General features: G+C 46.7%; 1 protein-coding gene across 6 annotated transcripts in view; it reads right to left on the minus strand.

Moving 5' to 3' along the window:
* The window catches only part of LOC120953706 (furin-like protease 2), a 197,862-nt gene extending 180,944 nt beyond the window's left edge, over positions 1 to 16,918 (minus strand). The window contains exons 1-2 of one of the 6 annotated variants that reach the window (XM_040373883.2): positions 16,627 to 16,918; positions 5,812 to 6,503 (exon numbers count right to left, since the gene is read on the minus strand). The gene's annotated coding sequence lies outside the window, so the exon portion shown is untranslated. The other 5 variants (XM_040373881.2, XM_040373884.2, XM_040373882.2 and 2 more) reach the window with 5 other exon arrangements.
* Between the last annotated feature and the right edge of the window lie 5,317 nt (positions 16,919 to 22,235).

Consider the following 22,235-nt stretch of genomic DNA (forward strand, 5'->3'; position numbering starts at 1 on the left):
CAGGACACGACCAGAAAACTTTGTACACAGCGGACTGTACAGCGCACACTTATACGCGCCTTAGAAGCATAAGCACCTAAGTAAAGCTATCGGAGAGCACGTAGAAAAGTTTCCAACGAAAACGAAATTACGCTCTTCCCGGGCGCCGATGGTTTACCCGGGGCGCGGCCACATTCACATATCCGTCTCTTTGCTGTTTCCTGTTGCTATTTACAGCTCATGTGTACAGCGAGGGATGACGGTGCGCATCGAGAGCGGGCAAAAAGTGTACATTTGCCACCAGCAGAAGCAGCTCAGCTTGAACTCGCAAACGACTTTTTGTTCTAATTTTTCCTTTTTTGATTTAGTTTTTCCTTTTTTCTTTTGCTCGTTTTACATCCTTCCAATAAGACTTTTACTTTCTTCCTTTTTTTTTTGGGAGAGGAAATGAAATCTTTCGCTCCTTTCCGCTGCCTCGCGAAAGCCAACTTTTCATCATTGCCTAAGGGCAAATCGTTCAGGGAGATGAGGCAGGGTGTATGTGTTTACTTGTGTGTGTGTGTGTGCCGGAAGCTCCTCCAGCTGGTACAGTTACCTCAGATCAAAGGAAAGTGGAAATATATTTTTCCACTTGTGTAACCAGAGCCACGGAAAGCCACGGGAGCAACGACAAGGGTGAAAAAAAGCGAAACACACACACACACTCACACAGAGCTTCGCGAAGCTTTAATGCGATTTAATGCTGGAGACGTGAAACCATAAAAAAAACACAGAAACCAAACAAACCAAACGATCATGCAGTGTGCCGGTAGCTATTTGAAATTTCTACTCAAAATTTCCAGCGCTTCGGGGTTCGCGGGCTCCAAATCTCCGGCATTTGCCAAACTCCACCGACTCCTGGCGCGGTTTCTGATACTTCTCTTCCAACACCCCCCCCCCCCCCCCTCCTGCTCTCCACCTCCTCACACTCCACACAAAGCCAAAAAAGTTCGAATCAAATCACAACAACACGGAAAACAAAACGCAAAAACCTAACTTTCTACCGCACAGCGCGTCTTAAATCTTACATCATGATTTGGTTTCCTCATACCAGGAGCAAAGTGCCAAAGGAATGCCAAGCGCCAAGAATACCGTGCCAGGACGTGTCGAGCATTTGTGAGGAGCCGGCGCTCGAGCACACCGGACGGCGAGCAGGAGGAAAACAAACGAACAAACAGCACCACCTCCCAACACACCGAACGCTGTAAATTGAGCTGACCACTGGCGTTTGGACAGTCGGACGTTATTTTGCTACGGACCGGCCAGGGGAAGGAAGCGAAAACTTCCATCACACACACACACATACACAACTAAATCGAATGCACTTCAAACGCAAGCAGTAAATCGAGAGGAAAACCAACATCGTTTCGATGTTCCTGTTGTGCCACTTGTTTTTTTCTAGCTTCACTTTGTTTCTTTATAGCAAATAGGAGCAGAAACTCAAACACGGTGGAAACCCCCCCCCCCCCCCCCCTACTACAGAGCAGCGAAAAACGGTACACACCACAAGCGATTAAAAACACACGTTTTGATGTGACGTAAATTAAATTCTAGCAGCTCGGTTTCAGTTTGCCCCGTTGTGTGCTGCGACCCCGTTTTGCTAATCAAGGGAGAAAACACTGACCCGCCAAAAACCGCAACACAAGACGGATGGTAATAAGCAAACAGACGAGGAAACAGTGTGCCGTCTCGCAGCAACAGTGTGCCGGATGGGGATGGGGGTTCAATGGTGTAATAAAGCTATTGCCAAATTTATGGAAGGTTTCTGGGGTGGGGTGGGGGGGGGTGGGAGCTCAGTAACCACATACACAATGGTTAGTGAAATATGAAACAGTTTCATTGTGCTAAACGGTCGGTCCGGAGGTTATTGGCTCTTGCTTTTCTGTAGCACTGACTCATAAGGTTCAAATGGTTCTTTTGTTTTCAAAAATACCGTTTTAAGAGCAAAAAAAAATACATTCCAACGACTTTTTGCTTTAAAGCTCATTATTCCTTTTCTTTTTATAGTATGTTTGAATGCCTGTTCCAGAGTGTTCACACATGTCTAAATAGTGTAACATTGCCAAAACATTGCTTTAAACTTCTTCTACAAAGTGACCACCCTTTTTACTAGACAATAGCATTGGTTTAGCTCAATGGTTGGTTGTTCGAGAAGCTCTTTGAAGATTATTCTCACCATAATCTTTTGAAGCAATATAGAACAAGAAAATATAATACAAAGCCATATATTAATATCCATAAAGTCACATCAAAATCGGCATTGATGTTTGTGTCTTATTGCTTTTTGTAAACATTAATTGAATTTTTCCCATAATTAAATGTGTTTTGCGCGCTTTGATCACCATTCACACAAAAACTTTCTATCGTAAAAATGCCGAATATTTAATTAAAGCGCCATTTGACCAGCACCAGCAAACGCTTCCCGGGGCACACAGAGAGCACACAATGGAAAATGATAATAAAATTTTGAAAAAAGTTATTTTTCCTCCAAACACCGTAACAAAAAAAAAACAGGCAACAAACAACTATTCGCACACAATAGTTTTCCCAAACTTTGTCAACCGAAATTCAATCACCATCGAACAAAGGCACGTGCCTGGTACGCATAGAAAAAAAAACACCCGGAAAACCCCTGACACAGCAGCGTACCCCGGGCATCGCTCGCAAAGTACGGCATCCGGCAGCAGCAGGAAAACCCCGCAATAAAGAAAAAAAAATCTGAAAATTTATCTCGAAAGAAGCGAAAAAACGGAACCCGATCAGGAGAAGAAAAAAAATCACCACTCCGCATATCACGATCACCGTCGGTTATCTCGTGCCGGCGGACGGTTCGTGTGTCAAAAGCTCGCGCACAAAGCGCCACGCTGTACACCGGTGAACCGGTGAAGTGAATCAACCAACCAACCAAAGTTTACTGATTAGTGTAAATTTTACGTTCAAACGAGCTGAAAAATGCACAACTCAACCCGTTAAGTCGTTTTTTTTCCTTCTTCTTCTCCTGTGCGACCCATCATTCGGGATTCTTGTTTATTTTTCCAACCACACCTTCACCCTACCCGACTGCTCACATTTTCGTGTTTGGGCGAAAGGTCTTTTTTTAGGATGGAGTTTGATTTTTCTGCCTTTTGCTCCAATTTCCCGCTTTCCCGATTCGATTCTTTTAAAACGCAGTCAAAGTTGAACAAACGAAGTGGCCATTTTTTGCGGTACTAAACCGAGGGATGTATATAGCACGCACACAGCCTTACCGACCGCTTGTGCTTTTTGGTTGAGTTTTTTTATTCGTATGGGAATGCAGTATAAAGGGTAAAATATTCATAAAACAAATTCGTTATTGTAAATAAAACCCTCCCAACACGAACGCACACAGTACATAAACTAACATTCCTTTCCCTGTGAAATGTGACTGTGAAATGAAACTGCTGTCCACGATTTGGACTGACAATTTCAAGGGGACGGCGTGGAATGTTTCTATAGCATTGACAATGTTTTATTGGTTTTCGATTATCAGAAAAAAACGAAATAAAACCGACGAACGACGCGCAGAAATCATTCCAATCGTTTAACTCTAACTATAAAATTACAATCATGTCAAACATTCTATTTTACAGAACAAGGGTAGTTTTTAAAACGTTTTACTATATATCAGCCTTGTTCAACATAAAATGAGAGAAACTTACAAAAGGGAAACATCAACCTTGCTCTCTATCAACCCTTCATCCAATCTTCCTATCAAAAGTATTCAATCGAAGCTCATTTTTATGATCCCATTATCGATCTTCACTTTCTTCCCCGTGCATTTTCTTTAAAATTTCACTCATTTAAGTAAGCTTTTCCCTAGTCCATCCTGAATAAAAAAAAAAGTAAGCTTTTCTAATTAAAAAGTGAAAACTTAAAACCTCAAACCCAGCGTCGCGAGCCCTATAAACGCACATTTCCACATTTTGCCGGACGTGCAAAGTGAAATAGTTCGTCTTTTATGCGTCGGAACCGAGCGGAAAACGAAAACACACAACTGATACAACAACACACGGTAGGGCACGCAGTCGAGGGCGATGAAAGCGTACGATTAGGGAAGGAAACATAATAAAGGGAAATGCGCACCGATCGGTTTTTTTTTTGAAAAACTTGACGACGCAGAAAGCAAGATCCACCGCGCGTGTGTTAAGTAACGTGTTTATGGTCGCCGCTTCGTCTACGAAAACCACCTCATCCAATCAGCACAGACACGACCACCTTCTTCCACCCCGAACTCGTGCAGCAGCAGCTGATGATCGGCCAACCGACCCACACACGGTGCAAATGCAAAAGCTGCTTTTAAAAATCGAGAGCAGACTCTAGCTGAAATCGAAACCCCCGAATGCAGTCATGCGTAATTTCCTTCGGTCGGGCCGTAATTTCCGTCAATCGCATGGTGGTGGTGGCGAACATCTTCGAAACTCGATCACTCGATAAGAAAAGTGGGCACCACGGTAGGTGAAAAACGAAACCGACCGGTATGTGCGTTATCGTGCGTTGTGTTTCGATTGCGTGCAACCAAGCGCAAACAAGCTTTTGCTTCACCCAGTCACCCGGACTCGGCGGCTCGCGTATTACCGCACAAACCCCCAGAGCAAGATGATCGTGAATTGGCATCGGTCCGGTTGCATCACACCGGCGTTCGTCGTGAAACGGCACATGATGCGTTGTTAAAAAATGACGCTAACAAGAGGTGGAAGGAGCTGTGTGGGGCAAACACAAATGGACCAAACTCGGACGGGCGGTGGCCCACGCACAACCCCGAAAGCGGCCAAACGACATGTCACACAGGTGAGTGATTAATGCCATGATGATGGATTTGTGTTTGGGCTTGTACCGATGGATTTGAGCAGCTTGTATCTTCGCGCTTACAAGATGCGTTAAATGGTGTCTCAAAGCTGGACAGATTTGAAAGGTGAACAAAGAGGACCGGAAACATCGAAGCAAATGGGATTGCGACGATCAGAAATATGTTTGTAGGTTGTTATTCATGAAGTAATATTTGCTTGCTAGAGCTTTTTGTAAATAATCTTAACAAGAATTACAAACATCTTTCAGCAATGAAATAAAATGAATGCTTTTCAAAACAAGAATTAAGCTCCAACATTTTCTCTGATTTTGTCATTATTTTACCTACAGACTAAATGCAGAATGTTTCCCGGTTAGATTAATGATTACCAAAAGCAAAGCTCCTCAACTTTTTCAACCTCATCAATGCTTTATCCACGAGTTATGGGAAAAATGAAGTTATCGTCGGAATCGAATCCGAGTAGTAGATGCGGAATCAGTTTTTGGAATCGATTGCGGAATCGGCTCCGGACTTGGAATTGGCTCCGAAATCGAAATCAACATCAGCGTCTCCATGAGAATAGGCGTTTGATTCCTATGCTGCTACGATTGTATTGCTATCCGCAAAGAATCTAAACGATTCGCATGAAGATCCAATTCCAGAAATAATTTTGATTTCGGTGCCAGCACCGATTCTGATTCCGGTGCCGATTGTGATTCCAGATTGTGAGGAGTTGGCTCCGGAATCAGCTCTGGAATCGGAATCGTTTCCAGAGTCCGAATAGGCTCCGGAATTGATGCCTATTATCCCCAATCCATCTCGAGAAACGCTTAACATAATCCCCAAAACCATTCACACGCCAATTCCACAAAGATCTCATTAATCATTTTTGGAAGCGCAAAGTGTCTGCCTTTTTCTATTTAATGAGCTTCTCCTCCAGCGTACGCCTCGTCATCACATTACACTGAACAATGTCTCAAACTTACCTGTTCTTATTGGTGCGTTGGCAAAACGGCAATTCTGCAACTGACACTCCGCGACAGACGGCGTTTGAATATATGAAGCTTTCGGAGGTTTTTTTGACGACGCTTCACTGCACCGAACTAGATCAAAGCTGGTACGGTACCTTTAAAATTGACACTTAGGTGAAATTTGAAGCGCACGTATCTTCACGTACACGTACTAAGCTAAACCAACGTACTCGTTGGAAGCTAGAGAGGAGCTTGTGCATTCGCGCCCGGTCACGCACAAACACAAGCTCACAATTCACCTTTTCTTTTACTATTTTAATGCTCGAGTATTTCTTCAATCACTTCAGCTTTCCACTTGCAAGAACTTTACGACGCGTAGGCCTTTTCGGCCAAATTTTCCACTGCACAACTTTAAATTCCCACCCGACGGAGTGACGCGTGCGGGTCGCTTTTGAGCATCTGCCTCTTCGCAATGGCAACAACCAAAAGCAAAAGCCCACCGGCGGGGTAAGGGCTCACACCATCTATAACGCACACTTTAACGGTACACACACGCACGGGGTCGAATGACGGATTCTAGCGATTGCGAATGATTTCTATGCGTCATCTGCTACTTCTCCTTGCACACGTCACCGTCGTCACGCGACCCGAAATTACGCACACCGAACGACCGCAACTGTTGCCTCTCAGTCTCAGTGCTCTTTATTCTGGAAATGGAAAAGAAACAAAGTGGATGTTAAAAATAAAACCCCCAGCAGCACAACTTCCAAACGCGGGAACGAAAGAACTGTCACATAATCATGAGTTGCTTTTAAATGGAAAAAGTTTGCGTTTGTCCCAATGTTGGCGAGAACCCCCGGGGGCGGGTTTTTAGCACACCGAAATGGGGTCTCAGCTGACTTAATCAGCGTTGGAATCAACAGCACAAACCGTGCTGGCCACAGTAAGATACGGACCCCTTTTTTTAGGAACAGAGATCGAGAGCGAGCAGCTAAACAAACCAGCAGCGGTGCTAATCGCTTATTGTTGCCCAAAACGTGTCCCAACAGGGAGTTTTAGTTGCTCCGGAAGAGTACTTTAAGGTGGTTTCAAATTGGAATTACTGTTTTGTTTCAATTGACTTTGGGAGCTTCCCGGAAAATTTGTGATTTATATTAGACTTTAGAAAGCTCTTCTAGGAAGATCATTGAACATTCGGCAATGAGAGATTAGTTTTATCGTCTTTCCAACCACAATCCAAACAGCGTACCGGCCGATCACATAAAGTCTACTGAATTTGAAAGTAAAATCCTTTGTACAAACCTTTGTTTGGGACAGACATACACACTAATACAAGACCCTCACATCAAGACAAATTGAATTATTAAAGTTGACCACAAAAGCGCAATTTCATGAAGAAGCGATTTTCAGGTTGCGAACAAAATCCAATGTACACCCAATGCATCAACGGCATGACATCATCGCCATTGTGTACCCAGCAGGGGGGGTTTGCTGCAACTCAAGAACACGATGAGCCGGTTGTAGAATACAAACCGATCCTTTGCTGGTATGGTATTGCTATGACTCAAAGAAACAAACTCTTAAAAGCCTAACCCACTCAGCAAACCCACACACACACACACACGTTTGTTTCTCTGTGCCGTCTCCTCACCAGCGTCACTCACACGAACCTTCACTTCTTCGCCACACAAAAACGGAAACATTCAACACTGAATTATTTGTTGTCCTTTCCTGGCCTGGCACTTCAAACCTTCCCAACTGCTTGCACACAACGACCCACGCACACAGAAGCAGCCGCCTGATTTCCGTTCGCAAAGCTTCTTTCCCCGTTTGCCTGCAACACCTATCCACCAATAGGCCAATATTTTTCCCGGTGTCCAATTTCGTCCACCTCACACGCGCCTTTGATAAGGGTCGTTTCGTTTCGCCCGGGACACGCAATACGCACCGAGACACCGAGTTGCGGGCGCGACGGGCTTGCGAGATTTGCAATCTGACGTACCAGGAGGGGAAGGGAGGGGGGAGAGGGAATCCTAACCAAACCAAAAAGGTGCCGGATGATGAAATCACTGCAGCAGTGGCAGTGGTTCCAGGATCTTAGCTGCCTGGGACTGCTGGAGCTGCTTGGTAAGCAAAAAGAAAGAGGCTACGAAAACAATCTATCCCAAAAAGGACGATTGAAACGCCTACAACAGAGCGGTTGCAGCATAGCAGACATATATACACACACCGACACGCATACACGTCCCCCTGGAAGGTTGCGTTTTCTGGTCCTGTCTGCCAAGTACGAAACAACAGACAAAACGCAAAAAAAGCACAGACCTAACCCAACCCAAACCAAAACTCCACGTCCGCTGCCATCGGCCGGTGTTGGAATACTTCTCCCGGGAAGCATGAAATAAAACGCACACGAGAATTGCCAGTGTGCTGTGTCCGTGACTAAAGCTGCACAGCTTTAGCTCTATTGCCGGTGGATGAGCCAAACCCTTTTGCCGATGAGTGTGTGCGTGCAAGAGAGACACAGAGAGGAGGATTTTTTTGTTGGTGTGGGCTACTTCTCTAACCGAAAACACCCGTATCCCTAATAATATTTGCAAACCTTTTCCCCCGTGCCCCGGCACAACAAAATTTGCGCACAAAATGAAACAAAAACCATATCGCATAGAGAAAAGCACACACACGCACACAATAAAGGTAGCCACAATCAATCGAGGGCGATGGGGCCAACAAGAAGAGAACAAAAAAGCACAAACCCAACAGATCGGGGTCTAGTGAAAATTGGACAAGCATTTTTTTGTATGTTTGTTGGGAAAAACGTCCTACCAGAATACCTGGACAATATAGGTGAGGTGGAAAGGATCGCTTTTTTTCTTCTTCTTGCTCCCTCTTCCTCGGGCGGGAGGGAAAATATAGAAAAAAAAATAGAAACACCAGCCACACAAAGCCACCGGCAGCAGCGGCTGGGCTGGTGGGAAGCGTAATCGCAGGGTTCCGGTTCCGGTGGGTTGTTTTAATTTTCAACGCCCACACACACACACACACCCCGACCGGTCCCCACAATTGGCATGGGAGTTTTTTATGCTTCAATTTCTAATGTTTTTTTTTTGTTTCTGTTTTGCTCAACACAATTCGCACACTTTTGTTTCTTTTGCGCGCACTCACACACAGATACACATGTACATAGAGATACCCTAAACTAGGCACTGTTAACGAACAAAAGCGTGATGAAATTATTGTTCCGTTTGACGTAAAAATGGCAGAAAAACCACGCACACACATAGCCACTGGATTGATGCTGTGGGGTGGCGGTTTGTTGTCAGGAGGGGCACAGATGGCAAGGGGTCTGCTGGCCGATTATTACATCGCTTTATGGTTGCGTTGAAACTGTCCACTTCTGCTGGACATATTTAACCCGTGATCGGATCAAATCACGCTCGCATACGAACACTCACACACACACACACACACACACACAAACCCGATTGGATGTAGTTCCAACCGAGTGGGTAAGCTTTGCGCAACAATTCATGTGCCCTCGCAGCCCAGGCCCAGTGAACGCAACAGCAGCAGCAGCAGCAAAAACGCTGAAGAGCTGAATGGGGGGGGGAGCGAAGAGTCGTGGCGGAGAGACAGACACCGACCCCGAAGGTGATCAACAAGGTAGCAGCAGTTGATCTGAACTGGCCAGACAACAACAACAACAACAACAACAACATCTTCGACAACCACCGATGGCGGCACGACGTGGGGAAAAGAATGCCCAGCCAGCGAGATTGACGGGAGGGACGGCGTTCGTTCGTGTTCGTGGGGCAAATGCAAAAAAAAAAACAAGACAACAAGCGCAACGCAACCCACCCAGTACACGTACATTGCGAGTGGTACGAAGAAGTACGAATTGGCAACCCGCGGAATTCACCGTGCAACAGCGGAAGGGATGAATTTTGGGGTTAGGGCCTCGCGCTGACCACTAATACACACGCACACACACACACACATACAGAGCTACGCACAAAGGGTAGGGTTGGAACACAGGGACTTACACTTTTCTTTTCCAACACCCGCCGATCAGATTAAGCGACACACGATTTCCGCTTCTCCGGGCAGCTAAGAACCGGAAGGGAAAAGTTGTCCCGAGCCGATGCGAGGGGAGGGAGCACAAGGTGCGCTACATACGCAACAACAACCAGGGGGAGGGGAAACGACTTGCGGTACGCAACACGCACTCACCCCTGTGGTAAACGCAACACACAAACCGACAAAAAAAAACACACTACCGCGAGCTCGCGTTCGTTCGTCCGTTTATCGCCGTTGTCGATCGTCTTCGACACACCGTGACCGCACCGGAACGCGTTCCAACACTGAATGAATGCGTGAACACGGCGCGGCATAGCGAACGTGCTGCCCAGCTCCAAAAAACAGCTGCTGCTGAGCCACCCGAATGCCGCCCCCAAAACCCGACCCGAGACTGTCGTTGCTCGTGGCCCCGTGGTGTTGTGGCCAGTGTGAAATGAACTCAAAATGAACGGTACACGACCGCGGCCGACGACTTCGAGGCACGAAAACCCGAACCCACGAGGTTCATCGCCACGCTTTCGCAAAGGCGCACGCAAACGCCCGAGCAATGAACATCATCGCAGATAAAGGGAGAGAGAGAGAGAATGAGAGAAGAGCGCGTAGTACACGCACAATTTTGCTCTCGGAAGGCGGTTCACCGCGACAGTGGGAATGGGAATTCGTGGGCGACCTGGGGTCCGAATCTTGATTAACCAACCGGTGAGTTTTGTGAAGGCATGTCGGTTGCACAAACCATTCGTTGGATAAGGTGGCACAAACCCCTCACGCAATCGGCCGCAACAGTAGAGCACGATAACGTTTGTTAATCGACCAGTATCGATACAGCTTCCTGTGAAGAAACTACAAAAGCAAACCCGAACCATCGCCCACTTTCTTCCCCCCCACACAACTCGTGCTCAAAACGACGAACTCGCCCTCAGGGACGCTCTCAGGCCCTTCACCGAAAAGAGAACACTACTCTTTTCGGAGCGTTGTCGAGTGGCTCTCCGATTGCACCGCGGTGGCTCGGGCAGTATACATTCACAAACAACAACAACAACTACAACAACATTCACAAATAGGAGATTGTTTCTGCCACTGCCTCACATCTCGCGCAAACGTCCTTCGAGAGACATTAAGAAATAAACAGAAGAAGAAAAAAATGTCACACCACAAAAATCCCCTTCCCTTTTTCGACTATGGAACGGAGCGGGGATGTAGAGGACGGTAAAGAAAAGTGAAATCGCGTGAAGCGGTTTGGTCAGCCCGTCAGGCCGGCCCCGGCCCCGGTGAGTATCCAATTCGGCAGGAGGATTACACCAGCACACAAAAACAAGCAGATGCGTCTCGAAAGAGAATCCCCAAATAAGAAATGAATAAAGAAAGAAGACGATTAATAAACAACAAACAAACTGAAAAGAAAACACCACCGGAACGTTTTCGTTTAACCGATGGACCGATGCAGCAGAAGTGAAACAGCATTTGCAAAACTAATTTTATGGATTTCAGCCGAACCAGCTCAGGGTCAGCACTCACTGGAAACGTTAATAAGGAAGCGGCGCCCAACCGTGCGGCAGTAGTTCAGGGTTAAATGTATTCGGTGCGAGAAAATAGAAAACGAAAACCAACACACAAAAAAAAACTGCATTCCTGCGTTGGCAACTTTTTGGAACACGAAAAACGGCAAACGATGATTCAAACAAAACTTGCTACAACCGAAAGCTGGAAAGAGAATTCCCCGTCAAACATTGCGAGGGTTGCGAAAGATTTCATGTGCTCGAAATCTTATGGTATTTTAAAAAATCGTTGATGTTTTTCAAGGATTATTTTTTGTGCGGTAGTATTTGGCCAAAAGATCACTATTTAAATTTTTGTGGATTTTTGAAAACTAAAATGTCAAAATTCAGGTGTTTCGTATACTACAAATCGCACTGTTATACCTGCTCTCGGGGTGCTATAATTATAACTGCTAAAACTAGGGGCGAAAAAACTGCCTAGGCTCGCAAGCTCTTTAATGCGAGGGCTTTGGTGCTGTGAACTTGTATGGCGTGCGAGCCCTCGCGCGCCCTCGCAAATCGCTGTCAATTGCATGGCGGGTTATTTAACCCACATTCAGATACAGCTCCGCCGCTTTATAATGGCATTCAAGCGCGTCTAAGCTGAGCTGGGCACATAGTGCCGTGGTGAAGTCTTCGGGTAAGCGCACGATAAGTACTGAGTTCGAATCTCGTTTGAGATGGTCTTCGAACAGTTCAATTTATACGCGACTTTTATTCTACCACACATTCACTACTATACTACTAACATATCTGTTGATTTGAATTTAGCGACTGTTTGCATGCAGTATGCAGGGATAGCGAACCAAGAAGAAACCTGCGTGTATATCGGATTTCCGCGGAAGTCAATTTTATCATTCCAAAATTTACAATTAGCTTAATTGTCGTGTAATTTTGCTTGAGGCGGTGTTATCTAGCCTCTAAATTAGTAATATGATATTAGTTTGACAGAAGATAACAATTTTGAACCTTTTTTTAATGATCGACGAAAATTACATTTATTTTGTATTTGACAATTGATGGTACGATATGCTATGATAACTTCGGAGAACCGCATATCACCCAATCCGCGTATAAGAGGTAACACGTATCTCGGTAACTGTGTATACAAATTTTACCAAAGTTTTTTTTTAATAATTTCCTATCAAACATCATGAACAGAAACACACATCAGAGGGACAAATGCGACCCTGTCAAACTGCCACCTTTTCCACAAACGAATCAATCCACCATTGATCCATTAAAAAGCCACCACAAAACGATGCACCCCACACACCGCACCGTTGCGATAAGGTAGGAATAGAAACACAAACAAACAAACCGACAAATCACACCCACCACCATCTCACACCACCACCCGATGGCAATCAAGCGATTCGCGGAAAGCGAAACACAAACGCAGAAAAAAGAACTGCTACCCTTTTGCATAAACACACACACACACACACACACACGCGGTGCATCGGCAAACGGTTCCCCTCGCCTCCACTACTGCCCTGCGCGCATCTTGTAACGTAATAGAAACCAGCTTTAATTGCCGCCATTGTGCATTTGCCAGTAGGCGAAATTCCCTTTCCAGTATGCGTGTGACACAGGTTTGATAGTGGTATGTGGTCCCCCTTATCGTGCTAACTACCCCCCCAAACTAGTTGGGCAGGAGTTGAACCGGTGGGGCGGAAAGGGTTGCACGTGGCCGCTGCTGCTGGCGTGATTTGAAATAGACGCGAATTGTCAGAATACAAACGAACAGCGCGAAGGCGCATGCCGGTCCGCGAACACGTACCGCTCCAATAGAGGGGAGCAAACAAACAAAAAATGACAGAGCAACCACCACCAGGTCGTCTGACAAGAGCAACAAAAAAAAATGCATTTATCGGGAGCGCGAGCATGTGCCCAGGTACGAAACGGTAGCTTGATGCACCATTTGAAGAGAAACCCCCGGTCATTGTGCATGCATTTGGTAAGTTTGTAGCTTCGAAAAGCATCGCTTTATGATTGTCCTATAAAGTAGAATGATTTTGTAGCAATTCTAACACCTGAAGCCTGCGCCCCGGATTAGTTTAACTTTTTTTTTATAAAGCGCTGGACAACGCTGGATCCACCAGCAAAGCGGAGGAGAGGTGAACAAAAAGACAACGACAACAATAAAAAACAACAACCTCCCTCCCTAAAACGTTCGCCTTAATCGTAGCTTTCAAACCACAATCCAGCACGTACTTCGGGTAGCCGATACATGCGCCCAGGCCACATTGGTAAGCGCAACACTGGGAAGCGGATTTACATGACCAGGACGGGGGGTGAGAGGGGATCCCGCCAATCGGTCTGCGAAGGTTGTCGCGCGGGGCGCACGCGGCACACGGCTAACTCGCGCGGCGGGTTTTGCATCGATGTTTGAAAAATCCATTCCAAACGATGACGCCAATGACGACGAGTATAGTGCGTTGTGCTGCCGGCCACGACCGATCGAAGACGGCGACGGTGCAAAGCGGTGGGTTTAAATTGCGCCACCTCAAAGCGAGTGCCATCGCATGACGGCAGCAGAGACTGTGGCCATTTGTCGTATGATGCTGTCCAAAAAAAACAGGGGGAGTGGGGACCATGTTTGGTGACTTTCAAGACCCGTTTCTAACATTCCGAGCGGTTTCAATTTGATGTGGTCAGAATGAGTTTCGTGAAGTATGCCACGTTGCTTCTCATTACTCTGGAGCAGTGGAGGGTCGTTAAGCGTTTTTTTTAAATTCTCTTTACCCTTTAAAGAATTAATCGAATATTGTTCGCGCTTGAGTTCATCCTTCACACTGCTAATGCACACTGTCAATAAAACAGTGTTTACCAATAAACGAGATACACCTCCGGCAGCCTGCAATAGCCCACACCCGCCTTGTAGCTAAAATCACACCACCATAAATAAGCGCTTCAATAAATCAAACTCATCCGGTGCTTCTGGCCGCAACCGGCAACAACCGTGTACGACCGGAACCGATCGAACGCGTGAAGATAGCACTGCCGTCGTTCGGTCGGTCCTTCCGCTCCTCTGCCGAGAACACACGGTGATATAATCTCCAAGATGCATTCGGCTCAACCTTTGACGATTCAAGGTTGAAAAATAAAATCACACCAACCGTGCGGTGGTGATGGTTTGCCTCTTTGTTCCGTTCGCTTTCCAACGTTCGCTCCGCTCCCAACGACGCCGATTTGCAGCGTAGCACACCCTTCCGCCGCGCGGCCTTCGTTTAACCGTTTGCTGTACAATTATCACCGTACACGTGACCTCGCACCGCACCTGCCCCATCGTTGTCTGTCGCCGGCGGAACCGTCCCGGAAGTGGACAACTGCACCTAACCTGCTGCGCAGCGTACGTGTACGTGAACAGAAACGCACCACGAAGGGGATTTTTCGCATCGACGCCTGGTCTGGTGGCTTTGTGTGGTTGAGTGTGTTGTGTCCCACCTTGAACGCTGTCCAAACGCGATGTTCAAGATGAAGTTCTTTGCTCGGAACGGAACAAGCTGAAAGCATTCCACTGTAGGTACGTTGTTTGGGTTGTCCATCTGCTGCCACCAGTGGTGATAATTAAAGCCCGGCGAATCGTTCCGGTGTTTGCCGGGGTGGCATGTGGGTCAGGTCAAACATTATTATCAGTAACGGACCGATTTTCGAATGAGGAATGTTTTTTTTTTCGATTTGCTCTATCGCTTATTGCGCTAAATGATAATGATGAGATAAAATAACCACAAACACTCATGGGTGGCGAATCCATGCCAATTGAGTCACCTATCGATACGGGAAGTTCCAATCCTAAAGTACCCTCATTTCGATTTGTACCACGTTTGGTCGTGCTTCTGGTTCGGTTTCTGAAAAACTCGTCTGTTGGTAAGCCGCTCACACGCGATCCGTAAATAATATGCGCATTTCAGACCCACGGCAAACGTGCCCACAAGACGGTACACGCCAACTGCCCGGCCAGGCAAGAGAGTCTGGCAAACAAATAAACAAACCCAAACCGCCTGATGCCGCCGTGCGTACGTACGTACCGCCAGGCCTGCGGGAGGAATACACAGTTCGTGTGTGTTGTTGAGGCGCTTACGTCATTTGCGTGCTCTTGTTTTTTCCTTCTTTTTGTTGTGCAAAAACACCCACCGCTGTAATGGATGTGGCCCCACTGAGCCTCTTATTTCATGGCTGGTTTGGTTCCTTCGGTCGATGTGAAGCCATCGTAAGAATCATTTGGTGCTGAAGTGGATCTTGGCGGACGAGCAACAGGTTTTAAATGACCACCAAGAATGGCAATACTTAAACCAAACTGACACTGTGCTTCGTTTTCGGTAAAAACCTTCCATTTGGTTTTCGTAACCGCGCCTTCGTAATGAACCTTCCAGTGAAGCCTGATGCGGACTATAATTCAGGATTATGAGATACCGGCAACCACTCGATCCGGATCAAGCAAACTGCACCGTTTCGGGTTGCAACATCATTCCCGTTCGGGTGTCTTCATGAAAATCACGTAACAACGGGTAGGGCCTCCGCTTCTGATGACCGTGATTGAGTGTAGCTCGGTTGGCCCTTTTTCCAGCCCGCCCATATCGGTGCAGAAGGGCCCGACGGTTTGATCGTTCACTTTACATATTGTGAGTAACGATCGTTCGGGATGAAACGCTACGGCATCCCATCGATGACGACGTTCTTGCACACGATGGTGGCGATGCTGCTGATCGTGATGCAAGTTGCAGGACCCAATAATTGCTACATTGCACAAAAGGGGCAGCGCAATGGTTGCACGAAAGTGCAACAAGTGCACCCTGATGCACTGATTCGCCTATTCTTCCCTTCGGATGCAGTTTCTTTCCTGGTTTCGCGCACAGGCGGCACAGGTTTTTGAGCGAGCTTTCACGGTGATGCCGGCGTGCCCTTTACCAAGCCCGGGAGTGGCATCCCTCTCGCCGCTTTAGCTCACACATCCGAAAGAAACAGACACCACGGAAGGGGTCCCAATCCGCTACCCCCTCACACACACACACACACAGAAAAGAGCAAGGGAACCCCGAAACGGCTGGCACACCATTCGGAAAGTGAAAGTAAATTACCATTTCTCTCCCGCTTCCGACCACCTCCAGCTGATTCCAACCTCTCGGCCGCTCGGTGGGGAAGGTTAAGCCGGTAGAGGAAGCAAAGCACTTTTACTATTCCGGTCTCCTCCGTGCTCGCGGTCGCGATCCCTCACCTGTCTGCCTGTCTCTCGAGTCGTCGTACGGGTCGTGCCTGCGGGACACAAATGGAGACACACACAGCCACCGAAGCTTATCAACAAAACCGGACCCACGGGGGGCACGGGCTTTCCGGAACCGAAGGCGCATTCACTTCGCACACTGCACTTGCACTTCCCGTTCGGGCACCAGCGATCACGACTGCAGCACCGGGCACACGTGAAATTAGCGACGCAAAACGCGGCCAGCCCCGTACGAACGAAACCTGTTTGGCAGCCCCCCACACGCACGACAACAACGGATACATGCAGCGATTTTGACAATCAGCTGTCTTGCGCAGTAGTACCGAGCGCCGCCACACCACAACAACAGCGCTAGCGCTCCATGGTGCCTAGTGGCGGGTCGTCGGACGGAGATGTTGGGAAAATTGAGAAAATTATTTTTTTTTCGCAAAAATTACGAAAATTGCAAGAAAATCATAAAAAAATTACGCAAAATTGCTTAATTTCGTCAGAATAATTTATAAAAAGCACGGAAAAATTACGAACTACTAGCAAAATGGTCGAATTCCACTTGAATAGCAAAAATTTCAAAATTTTCAACGGTCGCGTGTGGCGGGAGTCGGAAAAATTCAAATTTCGCGATCGGATTCAAAAAAATTGTTGCTTTTTTTGTTGTTGCAATGTTGACGGTTGGCCGCGACACGTGGTCGAAACGAATTGGCGCGATTTTCGTAGAAAAACGAACGGAAAAAGCAAGCAGCGATCGTGGAAAACGAGTGAGGAGTCTTTTTTTGGCCGTCCAAGCGCACATGGTCTGTACAGGCGCGAATTCCGAATTGGACGTAGCATCTCGACCTCACGGGCACGGCCATGGTACTGGATATGACCTTTAAGGCATGTTCCCAGTCTAATCGGAGGCAAATCCACCACAGACCGCATTTTTGCATCTCCGCAGATCCTCCAGAAGTGCCGAGAGCGCCCAAATCCCTACGCACCCCACCTGTTCATCGACTTCAAGGCGGCGGGAAAAAGAGCTATGGACATCATGCAGCGGTACCACTTCCCTGGGATGTTGATCCGGCCGTAGAGACCACCACGAACGAGGTGCAGTGCAAGTCACCTTGCAGTCGGACGTATCTAGTATCGAACTTGATGTCGGAACTGTTCAAATCTCACTGGAATCATTCGAAATGCGGGTCTAGACAACGACGTCCATGGCACGATCCTCTACTGATCTCTCCAATTTCTCGGCATCGCGGATGACATCGACATCATCGGTAAGACAACAGCGAAGGTGTGTGAGGCGTACACCCGACTCAAACGTGAAGCAGCAAGAATTGGATTGAGAATCAATGCGACGAAGACGAAGTACCTGCTTGCCGGAGACTCAGACAATCTGGGAAGCAGTGTACTGCCGACGACGACAATCTCGAGGTAGTAAAGGAGTTCTGCTATCTTGGGACGGTCGTTACTTCTGACAACGTCATCAGCAGCGAAATCCGGAGATGCATTGTGCAGGGGAATCGTATTTAATCGATCATATGAACGCTCTGAGCGTGGTTGTGCGACGCATCCTCCGGACCATATTTGGCGGTGTGTTCGAGCATGGAGTCTGGAGGAGAAGGATGAACCACGTACATCCTGACGGTGGCGAAAGGCTGGCAGGATACGATGGCTGAGGCATGCTATTAGGATGCCGGACTCATGTCCCACCATGAAGGTGTTCGACAGCAACCTCCAGTTCGGCATGAGGTGCAGTGGAACACAGTGAACTAGATGGATGGATCAGGTGCATCGGGAACTGTCGGAGATCGGGTTTCTACATGGATGGAAGGCTGCGGCCAGAGACCGAGCATCCTCGAGAAAAAGAAAGATTCTGTTTGAGTGTTGTAAAGTTTCGGAAAATCAGCGGGCCTTAACGAAGACGCAGAAATGGCGGGTGTATGTGAGAGAGCGTCCCCCATAATGTCCTGCCATCGGTAATAAATAAATCACCAATACCAAGCCCATTTGTGGTAAAGACCGGACTCGACAATCAAGTACAGTGCTACGGCAAATAGGAACAAGAAGGAGAAGAAGAGTTAACCTGCTCCATACTACAAAAACCGTTCGTGATTCATTTCTAACATCCATATAGCTAGACGAGTATCGATAATGGGACAGACGAAACAATTTCGACATTATTTGTAAATGCGGTTGCGCAAACAAAACACCCGTCAACAGAACGAACCCACAACGAGCATTACGCACTTCTTTCTTCGCATAAATTACTGCCCACGATACCTTACACAACTTCCTCCCAAGCTCCACGATACCCCACGAAACCCGCCAACCGACAACTCGTCACGCAACCACTCGGGTGGAATTTCTGCGTCACGCGCTTCCAATTTATCATCACACTCCATTCCAATGCAATCATGTGCCGGTTTCTAAAAAAACTGGGGCTTAAAATAATAACACTCCCACATGCCGGTACCCATTTCACTCGCGAAAGAATAAATTAGTTGCGAAAAAGTTTTCAAATACCCACCCGAATGAGATCACCACTCTTGGGCGGGCGAGCGTTGAGGCTGGAACTCGTTACTTGTGCTCGTGAGACGATCTAGCCTTTTTCTCTCTTTGGTTCAGTTCAAGAGCAACTTTTAATCGTGTGTCATTACTCATCAGCCTAATTTTTGGCGAAAGCGAAAGATAATGAATGCACACCAACGCGGTGTTCCCGGCTCGATTGCGGCTGTCGCTACCACAGCTACCAGCTGCAGAGGAGAATGATTAGAAGGTCTTTAGGAACTGTTCCTCCACACGTCCCCAAACAGTAAGAACGCTTCAAATCTCTTCAAAAGACTTTGGTTCCTGTTTGTCCCAATCGTCAGGAAGGAAGGAGTTACTCGGTTACAAGTAATTTAAGAATCCTTCCGCCACACACCACATCCTACCAAACGGACCCATTTCAACGATTCCATCGTAACATTCGACTGTGAAGCAACTCATTTCAGCGACACATCCAAACTACAATCTTTTCAATTCATCTTTTGGGACGGAATAATCAAATTCAGTCATCACACAAACCTGCTACGGTACGAGTCATGTTTTATGAGTGGATTTCCAACGGGGGCAAACTCATTGCCACGAACCAAACTCAGCAGTTGGACCAACTTTGAAGTGCATCTCGTAAATGCGAACGACTCCGAGCCGCACCGCGCAACAATGTCGGGTACGAAAGTGCGAAAAATACTTACCGAAAACCATGGGAAGCTCGAAAAGTTGATTCTCAATAGGCGAACACCAAGGCGTGGCACAACTTCTGACGTGTCGGCCATTCAGGTTTTTGCAAAACTTTGTGGCCAGAGTCCTTTTCTCCTTCTTCAAACGTCAAGTTTCGTCGTGAAAGATTGTGCAGCTAGGCGAAAGAAACAGTACAGTTTTTCGTCCAAATCATCGTCCTGGCTTTGTTTTTGTGAGTCTCGTAAAACTCATTACCCATACACACTGGACACTGGATACTGGACAATGCTTCAAAACTTTACCAAACGAAACGCTTCCCTCCAAAACGTTTCTAGCGCAAAACCTTCACCGGAAATGGATAAGAGAGCATAAAGGAAAAATGGACTTGCTGGCCTCACGCTGTACCTGTACGGGAGAAACTGCTTGCGCAAACTTATCGTGACTGTTTTTGACACCCGTGTGTCCTTCTTGGCAGCATGTAAGAGGTGTGTTCATGCGGGGAGTCGACAGGAACAAAAAAACACACACACACACATACCTAAACACAAGAAGTGCAATTGCACTTACCGCGCCGGAAGCAGCGGCAAAGACCAGGAACGGAAGAACACAAGCGTGGAAAGATAAATACGCTTTTCGAGTCAGGTAGCAAAGTTATCCGCTTTTCTAGCGCCGTGTGTAAAAATGTTTAGTTGCTTTTGACAAGCGACTCGGCCTCGCACGGCCATCCCAAACTAGAGCCAACATGGAAGAAAACCGCAAGAAAAACCAAATCAAGAACCGGAAGTTTATTTACATTTACTTTGCCACTTCTGGAATCGGGTAAGCGGGCAAAAGTTTGGTCGAGAAAAACAAAAGTCGCAAGAAAATGTATGCAATTTGTGTTAACTCAATCTGATGTGCTTTCGCGTGAAGTTTGTTCCACCGGTGTGCATATTCTACATTCTTACAACAAACAGGACAGGGTTAGCGAATTTTGGGGAACGGAAATAATGTGAGGGACCAAACAAGGAATGGAAAGAAGATTCAAAGTGAAGCAAAACAATTTCCGTGGTGAATTTCCGGGGAAAAAAAACTAATGCTAAATGAAACTCGTTTAAGAGAATATTTATCAGTTGTCTTTCAGCTGTCCAATTCACAAAACCATTTAAATAATTTGTATTAATTTATCTATGTTATTCAACTGTTGATTTTTAACGCAATCGAAACCTTTAAAAGCTACATTCTGACTGACTATTTTCACTATCATATCCTTTTCATCCTGCCGTCAATAAATCTCTAGGGTTCAATCGGCTGTGGACGTTCTGCTGCCGATAGAAAAAGGGTTGAATTATAAGAGAAAACTGACGACGCAGAAAACGTTACATCGATTTGTTGTCTAGTATAAAAATACACTTCGCTCAGACCTTATTCCGGTACGAGATTTAATGACACTGTGGAATTGTACCTGTTTTTGTTTAAACTACAGACAATTCCATTGATCGAATCACCAACACTCCCAATACTCCACACTGGACATTGCGCCATTGACATATCACGCTGGAAAACGGGACAGACCGATTCGTCTATTCATGTCCACATACGTCTCCAGCAACGAGCACATTTTGTTCGATGTAATTTCCAACCTGTTGTTGTAAATCCTTTCACTCCTTGACGCCACATCACATCGCACTCGAAGCCGCCATGCTCGGTGAGATTTTAATTTCCAGCGTAATTGAGGCAGCAAATTAGGTTTTTGATTATATTTCGGCTGTTCGGCCTACATCGTGTTCTGGTCACGCTGCTCGCCCATGGTCGACCATGGGATGAATCGTGCCACCTCCAGCTGTCATGCAGCATCCCTTCCCCGTTTTAACCCGTGTTTTTTTCCCGCCCATTGCTTACTTTCGCCACCCCGTGTTCGGTGTGTTTGTCATGTTGAATTTTCCAATTGGCACAAATAATAGCTACGCGAAAAATTCGATATCCTTTCTGACTGTACGGCGTGCAGGGAAGGATGGCGAAGGGTTTACCCCGAGAATGGTTAAATGGGACAACGGGTTGCGATCGCTTTCTGCATGATAGCATTCCGATGGAAGAGAACCCCTGATGGAAGAAACTAATTGGTATCGATGGTATGCCCACCCAATTGAAGACCGAAGCTGAATCGAATGACGGATGAAAAATTGAGATTTCATCATTACTTTATTGTAGATCCGAGCCCACGTAGTTCGGGAAATTCGTGGAAGTCGACCAAATTTATTTCGTTGATGTAGCAAAATGGTTGCTGTACAACGGGTAAACACAATCAAACGGATGAGAAAACTCTTCGACCCTGTGCCGATAACTCAAAGCGCAATGATTTAGATTATTCCATCCATTTGGTATGTTGGGTTTGCACCGAAATCCCATAATCAACACAG

The sequence above is a fragment of the Anopheles coluzzii genome, chromosome 2 (genome assembly GCF_943734685.1).
Source record: "Anopheles coluzzii chromosome 2, AcolN3, whole genome shotgun sequence".
Taxonomy (NCBI): domain Eukaryota; kingdom Metazoa; phylum Arthropoda; class Insecta; order Diptera; family Culicidae; genus Anopheles; species Anopheles coluzzii.